This window comes from Bubalus kerabau, chromosome 1 (assembly GCF_029407905.1).
Source record: "Bubalus kerabau isolate K-KA32 ecotype Philippines breed swamp buffalo chromosome 1, PCC_UOA_SB_1v2, whole genome shotgun sequence".
NCBI lineage: Eukaryota > Metazoa > Chordata > Mammalia > Artiodactyla > Bovidae > Bubalus > Bubalus kerabau.
This window is the reverse complement of record NC_073624.1, coordinates 63,308,869-63,320,960: the sequence shown is the minus strand read 5'-3', so window position 1 is coordinate 63,320,960 and position 12,092 is coordinate 63,308,869.

Below are 12,092 nucleotides of genomic sequence, written 5' to 3'. Positions count from 1 at the left end.
TTAAGTTTGTGTCTTTCAAGAATAGGTTCATTTCATTTGTTATCATATTTATGATCATAATATTATTTGTAATTATTCCTTATTTCCTTTTAATGTCTGTGGGATCATGAATATACCTTTTTTTAAATTTTATTTTATTTGTAAACTTTACATAATTGTATTAATTTTGCCAAATATCAAAATGAATCCACCACAGGTATACATGTGTTCCCCATCCTGAACCCTCCTCCTTCCTCCCTCCCCATACCATTCCTCTGGGTCGTCCCAGTGCACTAGCCCCAAGCATCCAGTATCGTGCATCGAACCTGGACTGGCAACTCGTTTCATACATGATATTTTACATGTTTCAATGCTATTCTCCCAAATCTTCCCACCCTCTCCCTCTCCCACAGAGTCCATAAGACTGTTCTACACATCAGTGTCTCTTTTGCTGTCTCGTACACAGGGTTATTGTTACCATCTTTCTAAATTCCATATATATGCATTAGTATTCTGTATTGATGTTTTTCCTTCTGGCTTACTTCACTCTGTATAATAGGCTCCAGTTTCATCCATCTCATTAGAACTGATTCAAATGTATTCTTTTTAATGGCTGAGTAATACTCCATTGTGTATATGTACCACAGCTTTCTTATCCATTCATCTGCTGATGGACATCTAAATTGCTTCCATGTCCTGGCTATTATAAAAAGTGCTGCGATGAACATTGGGGTACACGTGTCTCTGTCCCTTCTGGTTTCCTCAGTGTGTATGCCCAGCAGTGGGATTGCTGGGTCATAAGGCAGTTCTATTTCCAGTTTTTTAAGGAATCTCCACACTGTTCTCCATAGTGGCTGTACTAGATTGCATTCCCAACAGTGTAAGAGGGTTCCCTTTTCTCTACACCCTCTCCAGCATTTATTATTTGTAGACTTTTGGATCGCAGCCATTCTGACTGGTGTGAAATGGTACCTCATAGTGGTTTTGATTTGCATTTCTCTGATAATGAGTGATGTTGAGCATCTTTTCATGTGTTTGTTAGCCATCTGTATGTCTTCTTTGGAGAAATGTCTATTTAGTTCTTTGGCCCATTTTTTGATTGGGTCATTTATTTTTCTGGAGTTGAGCTGTAGGAGTTGCTTGTATATTCTCGAGATTAGTTGTTTGTCAGTTGCTTCATTTGCTATTATCTTCTCCCATTCTGAAGGCTGTCTTTTCACCTTGCTAATAGTTTCCTTTGATGTGCAGAAGCTTTTAAGGTTAATTAGGTCCCATTTGTTTATTTTTGCTTTTATTTCCAATATTCTGGGAGGTGGGTCATAGAGGATCCTGCTGTGATGTATGTCGGAGAGTGTTTTGCCTATGTTCTCCTCTAGGAGTTTTATAGTTTCTGGTCTTATGTTTAGATCTTTAATCCATTTTGAGTTTATTTTTGTGTATGGTGTTAGAAAGTGTTCTAGTTTCATTCTTTTACAAGTGGTTGACCAGATTTCCCAGCACCACTTGTTAAAGAGATTGTCTTTAATCCATTGTATATTCTTGCCTCCTTTGTCAAAGATAAGGTGCCCATATGTGCGTGGATTTATCTCTGGGCTTTCTATTTCATTCCATTGATCTATATTTCTGTCTTTGTGCCAGTACCATACTGTCTTGATAACTGTGGCTTTGTAGTAGAGCTGGAAGTCAGGCAGGTTGATTCCTCCAGTTCCATTCTTCTTTCTCAAGATCGCTTTGGCTATTCGAGGTTTTTTGTATTTCCATACAAATTGTGAAATTATTTTTTCTAGCTCTGTGAAGAATACTGTTGTTAGCTTGATAGGGATTGCATTGAATCTATAAATTGCTTTGAGTAGTATACTCATTTTCACTATATTGATTCTTCCAACTATTAGCCAGACTCATCAAGAAACAAAGGGAGAAAAATCAAATCAATAAAATTAGAAACGAAAATGGAGAGATCACAACAGACAACACAGAAATACAAAGGATCATAAGAGACTACTATCAACCATTATATGCCAATAAAATGGACAACCTGGAAGAAATGGACAAATTTTTAGAAAAGTACAACTTTCCAAAACTTGAACAGGAAGAAATAGAAAATCTTAACAGACCCATCACAAGCATGGAAATTGAAACTGTAATCAAAAAACTTCCAGCAAACAAAAGCCCAGGTCCAGACGGCTTCACAGCTGAATTCTACCAAAAGCTTAGAGAAGAGCTAACACCTATCCTGCTCAAACTCTTCCAGAAAATTGCAGAGGAAGGTACACTTCCAAACTCATTTTATGAGGCCACCATCACCCTAATACCAAAACCTGATAAAGATCCCACAAAAAAAGAAAACTACAGGCCAATATCACTGATGAACATAGATGCAAAAATCCTTAACAAAATTCTAGCAATCAGAATCCAACAACACATTAAAAGGATCATACACCATGACCAAGTGGGCTTTATCCCAGGAATGCAAGGATTCTTCAATATTCGCAAATCAATCAATGCAATACACCACATTAACAAATTGAAAAATAAAAACCATATGATTATCTCAATAGATGCAGAGAAAGCCTTTGACAAAATTCAACATCCATTTATGATCAAAACTCTCCAGAAAGCAGGAATAGAAGGAACATACCTCAACATAATAAAAGCTATATATGACAAACCCACAGCAAACATTATCCTCAATGGTGAAAAATTGAAAGCATTTCCTCTAAAGTCAGGAACAAGACAAGGGTGCCAACTTTCACCATTACTATTCAACATAGTTTTGGAAGTTTTGGCCACAGCAATCAGAGCAGAAAAAGAAATAAAAGGAATCCAAATTGGAAAAGAAGAAGTAAAGCTCTCACTGTTTGCAGATGACATGATCCTCTACATAGAAAACCCTAAAGACTCCACCAGAAAATTACTAGAACTAATCAATGACTATAGTAAAGTTGCAGGATATAAAATCAACACACAGAAATCCCTTGCATTCCTATACACTAATAATGAGAAAACAGAAAGAGAAATCAAGGAAACAATTCCATTCACCATTGCAATGGAAAGAATAAAATACTTAGGAATATATCTACCTAAAGAAACTAAAGACTATATATAGAAAACTATAAAACACTGGTGAAAGAAATCAAAGAGGACACTAATAGATGGAGAAATATACCATGAATATACCTTTTACTTCATTATTGATATTAGTAGTTTGTGTCTTTTCTTTTTCCTTGGTTAGCCTTGGTAGATATTAATTGATTGAATTAATTTTTCAAAGAAAAAATAACTTCTGTTGCTGGTGCTATTAGTGTCCTATCCAAAAAAAAAATCATTGCCAAGAACAATGTCAAGGAACTTTCTCCTCTGTTGTCTCAGGTTTTCATAGCTCCAGGTCTTACATTTAGGCTTTCAATCAATTTTGAGTTAATTTTTGTTGAGTATTGTAAGATATCGGTCCACTTTCATTCTTTTAAATATTCAGTTTTCATAATTACATTTATTGAAGGTACATTTATACACGTTGAGTATCCTTGACTTCCTTATATAATATTATTTGACCACAGAGGCACTGGTTTATTTTGAAGTACTCAATTCCATTACATTAATCTAAATGCATGTTTTTATACCTGTAGCATACTGCTTTGATTCCTATAGCTTTGTAAAATAGTTTGACATTCAGTAATATAATGTCTCCAGCTTTGTTTAATCTCCGGATTGTTGTGGATATTTAGGGTCTTTTGTAAACTGTGGAAAATTCTGAAAGAGATGGGAATACCAGACCACCTGATCTGCCTCTTGAGAAATTTGTATGCAGGTCAGGAAGCAACAGTTAGAACTGGACATGGAACAACAGGCTGGTTCCAAATAGGAAAAGGAGTTCGTCAAGGCTGCATATTGTCACTCTGTTTATTTAACTTCTATGCAGAGTACATCATGAGAAACGCTGGACTGGAAGAAACACAAGCTGGAATCAAGATTGCTGGGAGAAATATCAGTAGCCTCAGATATGCAGATGACACCACCCTTATGCAGAAAGTGAAGAGGAACTAAAAAGCCTCTTGATGAAAGTGAAAGGGGAGAGTGAAAAAGCTGGCTTTAAGCTCAACATTCAGAAAATGAAGATCATGGCATCCGGTCCCACCACTTCATGGGAAATAGATGGGGAAACAGTGGAAACAGTGTCAGACTTTATTTTTGTGGGCTCCAAAATCACTGCAGATGGTGACTGCAGCCATGAAATTAAAAGACGCTTACTCCTTGGAAGGAAAGTTATGACCAACCTAGATAGTATATTCAAAAGCAGAGACATTACTTTGCCAACAAAGGCCGTCTAGTCAAGGCTATGGTTTTTCCTGTGGTCATGTATGGATGTGAGAGTTGGACTGTGAAGAAGGCTGAGCGTGGAAGAATTAATGCTTTTGAACTGTGGTGTTGGAGAAGACTCTTGAGAGTCTGTTGGACTGCAAGAAGATCCAACCAGTCCATCTGAAGGAGATCAGCCCTGGGATTTCTTTGGAAGGAATGATGCTAAAGCTGAAACTCCAGTACTTTGGCCACTTCATGCGAAGAGTTGACTCATTGGAAAAGACTCTGATGCTGGGAGGGATTGTGGGCAGGAGGAGAAGGGGACGACAGAGGATGAGATGGCTGGATGGCATCCCTGACTTGATGAAAGTGAGTCTCAGTGAACTCCGGGAGTTAGTGATGCACAGAGAGGCCTGGCGTGCTGCGATTCATGGGGTCGCAAGGAGTCGGACACGACTGAGCTACTGATCTGATCTGAGGAATTCTATTTCTAAAAAAATACCATTAGGATCTTAATAGAGATTTTATTTAATCTATATGTGGCTTCAGGTAGTATGGACACTTAAAATACTAACTTTTATAATCCATGAACAGTATACTTTTCCACATATCTGTGGCTTCTTCAAATTTTTTACAATGTCATATAATTTTAGGTATATAGATATTTCACCTTCTTGGTTAAATTTATTCTCAAGTATTTTATTGTTTCTGTGTTGTTATAAGTGGGATTTAAATGTTACCTCTTTTTCAGATAGTATGTTGTTATCATATACAAGCACAACTGATTTTTGTATGTATATTTTTTATCTTGCAATTTTGCTGAATTTGTTAACTCTTTAACAGTTTTCTTGGGTTTTCTATATATAATATCATATCATCTGCAAGCAGAAACATTTTTAATTCTTCTTTGATTTTGATGCCTTTTATTTATTTTTCTTTCTTGATTGTTCTGGCCAGGACTACCAGTGCTGTGGTGAATAGGACACCATTGTCTTGTTGCTAATCTTCAAGGAAAAGCTTTCAAACCTCCTCACTGAGTATGATGTTATGTAAATTGTCACAAATGGCCTTTTTATGTTGAGATACATTTTTTTTTTTCCTTTTTGAGGTATGTTCTTTTTGTATTCAGTTTGTCGAGATTTTGTCGTTTTTAAATTTTTCTTCATCTACTAGATGGAGGTGTAATCAACATATACAACATTATATGAATTTAAAGTGGTGGTGGTGGTGTTCAGTCACTCAGTCATGTCTGACTTTTTGCAACCCCATGGACTGCAGCATGCCAGTCTTCCCGGTCCTTCACCAATACCCAGAGTTTGCGCAAACTCTTGTCCATTGAGTTGGTGATGCCATCCAACCATCTCATCCTCTGTTGTCCCCTTCTCCTCCTACGTTCAATCTGTCCCAGCATCATGGTCTTTTCTAATGAGTTGGTTCTTCACATGAGGTGGCCAAAGTATTTGAGTTTCAGCTTCATCATCAGTCCTTCCAATGAATATTCAAGACTGATTTCCTTTAGGATTGGCTGGCTTGATCTCCCTGCAGCCCAAGGGATTCTCAAGATTCTTTTCCAGTACCACAGTTCATAAGCATCAGTTCTTCGGTGTTCAGCCTTCTTTATGGTCCAATTTGACTTACATACCTGAAAAGATTACCACAATAAATTTAATGAAAATCCATCATTTCATATCAATTCTAGATTGAAGAAAAATTATTTTTCTTTATGGTAAACATTCTTAGGATTTACTATCTAAATAACATTAATATGAAATATACAGCAGTGCTAAATATAGCATTCATGCTATACATTATACCATTAGTAATTATTTAGACTTATAACTGGAAGTTTGTACCTTTGATCATCTTGGTCATCATACAAAGATAATGCATTATTATGGCTTGTATTCCAACCATGTACATTTCATCTTCATGACTCATTTATTCTGTAGTGGAATTTTGTACCTCTTCACCTGTTTCACCCATCCCATAACCCCATTCCATCTTTTTTCTCTTTATCTATGACACTTATTTCTGTTGTGTTATGTTTGCTCATTTGTAGTTTTTTTTCTATATGTCACATGTAGTTCAAATAATATGTTACTTATTTTTCAGTGTCACATATATTTCATATATAACACTCTCTGGGTCCATTCACATTATCCCAAATGGCAAGATGTCATTGTTTTTTATGGATGAGTAATACTGTATTTATATTTTAATCTATTCATCTATTGATAGGATTTGGGGTTGCTTCCACATTTTGACTGTCGTGAGTAATGCTGCAATGTAAATAGGGGTACATGCATCTTTTCAAAATACTGTTTTGCTTTCTTTAGGAAAAATATAAGAAGTAAAATTGCTGGATCCTATGCAAGGTTTATTTTTAATCCTTTTAAGAAGCTCCAAAATGTTTTCCATAGCGGCTGAATCAATTTACATTCCCAGCAACAGTACAAAGAATTCCCTTTTCTCCTTATCCTCACCAACACTTATTTTTCTTATCTTATTAATGATCTTGACAGGTGTAGAAGATATCTAATTGAGGTTGTGATTTACATTTCCCCCATGATTAGTGATACAGAGCACATTTCATGTGCTATTGACCTTCTTGGAAAATGTCTACTCAGGTCCTATGTCCACTATTAATTGTTAGTTTCTTTTTATGTTGAGATGTAAGAGTTTTTATGTTGAGATGTAAGAGTCTTGTATACTTCTGGATATTAATCTTTTATGAGACTATTGTTTGCAAATAGCTTTTTCCATTCAGTAGGCAGTTTCTTCTTTTTGTTGATAGTTTTCTTCTCTGTTCAAAACGTTTTAGTTTGATGTGGTCCCATTTGTTTATTTTTGTTTTTGTTGCCCTTGCCTGAGAAGATATATCCTAAAAATTATTCCTAAGACCTATGTCAAAGACTGTACTGCCTAAGTTTTCTTCTAGTAGTATTAGGGTTTGGGGTCTTACATTCAAGTCCTCAGTTCATTTTGACTTTATTTTCGCAAAAAGTGTGGTAAAGTATTCCATTTGCATGTGGCCATCCAGTTTTCGCAACATCCATTCATTGCAGAGGCTGTCTTTTCCCCATTTTATAATCTTGCCTCTTTTGTAAATTAAATGACCATGTAAACATGGGTTTATTTCTGTGCTCTCCATTTTGTTACCTTGATTTTCTGTCTGTATCCTATGGTGCCAGACTGTACACTGGGGTAAATGAAAGAAAGAGGTATAATCTATAACTTCAATGATTTTATAGATTACTTAATTTAGTAGCAGTATAAATAAATATTTAGAATTTAAGTTTTATATATAGATGTATACATTCCTTAGGCCCAGGGGAAGGATTTATCCTCTGCCTGAGGGTGTTGTACCGGCTGACAATAGGAAAAACTACCAAAGTGATTACATAGAAGATTTTGTTCCTGATAAAATAATCACTTTTGAATATTTTTTTTTCAGCAAAAGCCTACAACTTAGTGTTTACATATATACAGTTTTTTTGTAAGGAATAATGTCATCACAGAGAAGAAATTGAGAACAGTCATGTAAAAGTTATCCTGAAACTCCTGTTAAATTTTTTCACAGTAACAACTCACAGTGTGTCAAGAAGATTATGGACTGCATTTGTGTTATATAGTTTCTTCATTTTATGTGTGCCTGAAGTATTCTTTATTGCTGTTATTATTTAGTTGCTAAGTTGTGTTCAACTCTTTTGCAACCCCATGCACTATAGCTCTCCAGGCTCCTCTGTCCAATGGGATTTCCCAGGCAAAAATACTAGATTGGGTTACCATTTCCTTCTCTAGGGGATTTTCCAGACCCAGGGATTGAACCTGTGTATCCTGCTTGGCAGGTGGATTCTTTAACCACTGAACCACCAGGAAGACCATGCACTGCATTCTTTCTTCAAAGAAATAAATCCAATTTGAAAACTTTTCATAAAGCTACAATCATCAAAAGAGTGTGATACTGGCATAACAGTCAACATACAGATCAAAGGAATAAAGCAAAGAACTCTAAGGTAGAACCCCACATTTATGGTCAATTGATTTTTAACAAGAGTGACAAGAGTATTCAAAGAAGTAACAGTTTTTGTAAGAAGCCATGTTGGGAAGCTAGACATGTACATGCAAAAGAAAACTTTAGGTCTATCTCACCCCATATATAAAGGCTATATATAGGGCTTCCCTGGTGGTCCACTGGTTAAAAGTCTGGCTTGCAATGTAGGGGACACAGGTCCCTGATCCAGGAGGATTTCATGTGCTGAGGGGCAACTAAGCCCATGCACCACAACTACTGAGGCTGTGCTTTAGAGCCAGCAGGCCACAACTACTGAGCCCAAGAGCTGTAAACACTGAAGCTCCTGTATCTAGAGCCTGTGCTCCACAACAACAGAAGCCACCACAATGAGAAGCCTGAGCACTCCAATGAAGAGTAGCCCCCACCCACTCAACTAGATAAAGACTGTATGCAGCAACAAAGATGCACTACAGACCAAAATAAATAAATAAGTAAATTTAAAAAAAAAAATAAATCTTTTTTTTTTTTTTTTAAGAAAAGACCATATATAAACTCAAAAGAAAAAAAAGATTATTATGGGCACTAAAGGTATATATTTCTTAGAAGAAACCATACATATAACTCCTTGTAACTTTGAATTAGGCAATGATTTCTTAAATATGACACCAAAAGCACAAACAGCAAAAGAAAAAATTAGCATGGCTTTGTCAGGCGAGTGTATCCTCCTTGGTTCTGTCTCGTCACAACAAAGATTTGGAGTGATGGACATTAAAGCCTCCAGCGTGTCACAGCTCTTGGGTCTTGGACAGACCGTGTTATAGCTCTCAGGTCTCGAAAAGACCGTGTTATAGCTCTTAGACAAATCAGTGTTACAGCTCCATGTTACAGCTCTGTTTTATTTAGATAATAGCAGGAAAACCCATCCTCGAGGTGTGAGGGCATGTCTACCCAGAAGACAGGAAGAGAAGAGTGCCCCACCTTGCAGGAGAGAGAGAGACACCACAGCCCTTTATCTCCTCTTTTTATATGTTTTTTCTCCCCCTAGGCCTGCCCTATGTAAAGTGGGCTAGCCAGGAGTGTTTGTTCTGCCTGAGGTCCTCACTCCGGTCCTCAGATCTTCCTTTGTTCTATTTTGTCAGGCTTTTCCCTTCCTTGTGTTTTAGCCACCGCCATTCTGGATTCCTGTTTCCTATTCTAACTACCTAACAGCTTCATCAGAATTAAAACTTTAGTGATCAAAGGGCACTGTGAAGAAACTGAAAATACAACCAAAGAAGGAAAAAAAAAAATATTCACAAATCATGTATATAAGGTTTTGGTGCTTTATTTAAGGGTCTTCTTGGTTGCTCAGATGGCAAAGAATCTGCCTGCAATGCAAGAGACCTGAGTTCAAACCTGTTTTTTGTTTGTTGTTTGTTTTTTTAAGACTTATTGAATGCAAACTCTCTGTCGAGGGAGGTTTTTAGGGCCTTGAAAACAATAAGTACTTACTCCCTTATTTTTCCATAGAAGAGCAGATGGATAATCAGTTAAGATCAGTAGCTCAGTCGTGTCCGACTCTTAGCGACCCCATGAATCACAGCACGACAGGCCTCGCTGTCCGTCACTAACTCCTGGAGTTCACTCAGACTCACGTCCTTTGAGTCAGTGATACCATCCAGCCATCTCATCCTCTGTCGTCCCCTTCTCCTCTTGACCCCAATCCTTCCCAGCATCAGAGTCTTTTCCAATGAGTCAACTCTTCGCATGAAGTGGCCAAAGTACTGGAGTTTCAGCCTTAGCATCATTCCTTCCAAAGAAATCCCAGGGCTGATCTCCTTCAGAATGGACTGTTTGGATCTCCTTGCAGTCCAAGGGACTCTCAAGAGTCTTCTCCAACACCACACTTCAAAAGCATCAATTCTTCAGCGCTCAGCCTTCTTCACAGTCCAACTCTCACATCCATACATGACCACTGGAAAAACCATAGCCTTGACTAGACAGACCTTTGTTGGCAAAGTATTGTCTCTGCTTTTGAATATGCTATCTAGGTTGGTCATAACTTTCCTTCCAAGGAGTAAGCGTCTTTTAATTTCATGGCTGCAGTCACCATCTGCAGTGATTTTGGACACAAAAATAAAGTCTGACACTGTTTCCACTGTTTCCCCATCTACTTCCCATGAAGTGATGGGACTGGATGCCATGATCTTCGTTTTCTGAATGTTGAGCTTTAAGCCAGCTTTTTCACTCTCCACTTTCACTTTCATCAAGAGGCTTTTTAGTTCCTCTTTACTTTCTGCCATAAGGGTGGTGTCATCTGCATATCTGAGGTTACTGATATTTCTCCCAGCAATCTTGATTCCAGCTTGTGTTTCTTCCAGTCCAGCGTTTCTCATGATGTACTCTGCACAGGGTGACAATATACAGCCTTGATGAACTCCTTTTCCTATTTGGAACCAGTCTGTTGTTCCATGTCCTGTTAACTGTTGCTTCCTGACCTGCATACAAATTTCTCAAGAGGCAGATCAGGTGGTCTGGTATTTCCATCTCTTTCAGAATTTTCCGCAGTTCATTGTGATCCGCACAGTCAAAGCGTAAGCACTTTCTCATTAATACTCACAAAACTGATTCACCTGTGTCTTTTAATAATGCCTCATCAGCCCTCTGTTTACTTAACAAATTACCCTGAGAAAACAGGAAAGACAAGATAAATCCAATTCCCTGTGTATGACATACATGGAGAAGAAATTTCTAAATCTCTTTTTCCCAAAGCAGCATTTGTCGGGAAATATAACAGTGTCTCGGAGAAGGCAATGGCACCCCACTCCAGTACTCTTGCCTGGAAAATCCCATGGATGGAGGAGACTGGTAGGCTGCAGTTCATGGGGTCTCTGGGAGTCGGACATGACTGAGCGACTTCACTTTCACTTTTCAATTTCATGCATTGGAGCAGGAAATGGCAACCCACTCATGTGTTCTTGCCTGCAGAATCCCAGGGATGGGAGAGCCTGGTGGGCTGCTGTCTATGGAGTCACACAGAGTCGGATACAACTGAAGTGACTTAGCATAGCATAGCATAGCATAACAGTCTCTGAAGCCTAAGGAAAATATTATTTAAATTGCATGGATAAATAATCAGAGAATTACAAAATTGTCATTTAAAATCTGTGCATTAATATAAATAAAATGTTTTAATAAGTAGTGCTTTTATTATGTGAAAAGGTGTAAAAAATATTTGACTAGTCCCCCCAAGTTCAACTGAGTTTGTACACAGAGCTTGGAAAAGAGACAAGAATCAATTATGAATCACAGTATAATGAAATATGCCCCAATTTTGCAATATCAGGAATGAAGGATATTGTGGGTCAAATATTACCAGTTGAACCACAATGAGAATATAATCCTTGAGAGCAGTGACACGGTTAAGTCACCATATTTGTTTTGAGAGTACAATTGAAACCTAATAAATTGCTAACTCAGCTCACCAACTCTGCAATTATATAATTATTGAAGTGATCAGACCATAAAATTTGAGACTAAATCATCAAGAAAAACCAGGAAGCAAGTACAATTTGTTATTATTCAGGTTAATGCATATTGTTACATCTCATTTATATGTTTTAAAGTAGCATTTCCATATGGGTTTGTGAATTTAGGAAATTTTTTTTATTAAAGAGTAAATGGTGATTTACTAACAAGAATGCTATTCATGGAGTCCTAAAGAAGCCACATAGCAATAAGTATTGAGTTGTTCATTAATTTTTCCTAAATTGAATGGTTTTCATTTATAGAAATAAAACTATAAAAATGACATTCTTTA